The sequence below is a fragment of the Onychomys torridus genome, chromosome 5 (genome assembly GCF_903995425.1).
Source record: "Onychomys torridus chromosome 5, mOncTor1.1, whole genome shotgun sequence".
Taxonomy (NCBI): Eukaryota; Metazoa; Chordata; class Mammalia; order Rodentia; family Cricetidae; genus Onychomys; species Onychomys torridus.
In genome coordinates, this window is record NC_050447.1 from 96,233,642 (window position 1) to 96,235,329 (window position 1,688).

The window sequence follows — 1,688 nt, forward strand, 5'->3', positions numbered from 1 at the left end:
CATTAGAAATAGATTGTGAAAGCAAGAGTCTGGACATCTAAAATAAGGCATGCTGCCCCCAAATTATTCCTTTCGTGCAGAGAAAAAGATTTAATCTTTGAAGTAAGCTTTTTTTTTTTTAAATCTTTTTTGTACTAATAAAAACAAACACAAAATTCTAGTAAAGTTAATTAAAATTTGAATTCCGTATTCCTCCTCCCCGAACTTAGCCCCAAATACACCAGTTAAAGCACCAGAGTTCAAATACTGATCGTTCAGTGCTGTGCCCAGAGTGGCACTGGGCCATCAGATGCCCTTCGGGACAGTGCCCCGGCCTCGGGGGTGCAGTGCTGAAGCACCAAAGCCGCAGAGCCTGCGGCTGCGGCCCCTCTTCTCCTTCCTTCTTCCCTTCCTTAAAATCTTGGCGGAAGAGACGGATGGAGGACACAGAAGCTTTGTCTTCAAAACAGTTAGACCCTGTTTCATACATAGACTTTTCCCTTCTTTTTCGTCGACAAATGTTTTTTAGTTTTCAACCCATAGGTGGCCATCTTGTGCCACAGTTAACCAACGAATCGCCGCGTTGCTACGTCAAAGTGATGCTACGGTATTTTCTATATCAGGAAAAAAATCTGCCTCTCGCTTGCGTGTGTCAGGATGGCCGAGTGGTCTAAGGCGCCAGACTCAAGCTCAGCTTCCCTGGTTGGGGGTTCTGGTCTCCGTATGGAGGCGTGGGTTCGAATCCCACTTCTGACACAGGATTCTTTTTTTTTCTGCCTCCCGCAGTTTCGGGAAACACGTGTCGCTTAGAGCACATTCTTGACAGATCTCGAACCACAAATTTTTAAAAATCGGCTTTGAAAGCTCTCTAATGGGTCAGCCGACACTGACGATCGCAGCGGAAGCACGGCTGTGGTTTTGAGGACGCGAGATTCGCTCTGCCGTGCTGCCTGGCTGAAGCGGCGACCGCGGACAGCGAGCAAAACCGGGCGGCGGGTCCCGGGTCCCGACGCGGACCTCCCCGACACCGCAGCGTTTGGCCCCGCACCTGGTCCGCAGCGAGTGTCCCAACGCTGAAGCCCTGCAGGCTCCACAGCGCCCCCTGTGCGGGTCGCCAGGTCAATCATCGCTGCAGCGCCGGAGCCCAAACTGCACCTCCGGGCCCAACCACCCCGGCCGGCGAGCTTTCTCCCCGGGCACCTGGGTAATCAACTTCTTGGTGGGTTTCGTGGCTGTCCATCAATACGTATTATTCTCTGATATAGTCTCACTCAATATTTGTTGGGTTGTAAGTTGAACACCTGAACAACATCACGGAGATAGTGTAAATCAGGAGGATGAATACCATCTACTTTGTCGATGTTACAGACGTTCAATAAAAATAGAAAATCTCCTGGAATTTGTTCCATTTCCCCTACAAAAGCTTGCTCTTTCCTTCCTTCATTCTGCCTCTCCTTCCTTCCTTTTTTCCTTCCCTCTTTCCATCTCTCTTTCCTTCTATCTTCCTGCCTCTCCCTTCCAGCCTTTATTGACCCTGGAATCCAGTGTGCTCTGCATACTTTGCCTTCACAAAACTTTTTTTTCCCCAAGAAAACGAAACAGATTGTGGAAAAGAAATATTTAAATATTTCTTTCAGAATCCACTCTAGCGCACACGGTTTCTTTCTAGTGCCTATCCTATATGTCTGGATTTACTGTTTTTCTTGCGT

At 48.4% G+C, this 1,688-nt stretch overlaps 1 non-coding gene across 1 annotated transcript; it reads left to right on the plus strand.

Moving 5' to 3' along the window:
* Positions 1–630: 630 nt before the first annotated feature.
* On the plus strand, positions 631–735 carry Trnal-caa. The gene is made up of 2 exons: positions 631–668; positions 690–735. It is a non-coding gene; the product is annotated as a tRNA-Leu (tRNA).
* The last annotated feature ends 953 nt before the right edge of the window (positions 736–1,688 follow it).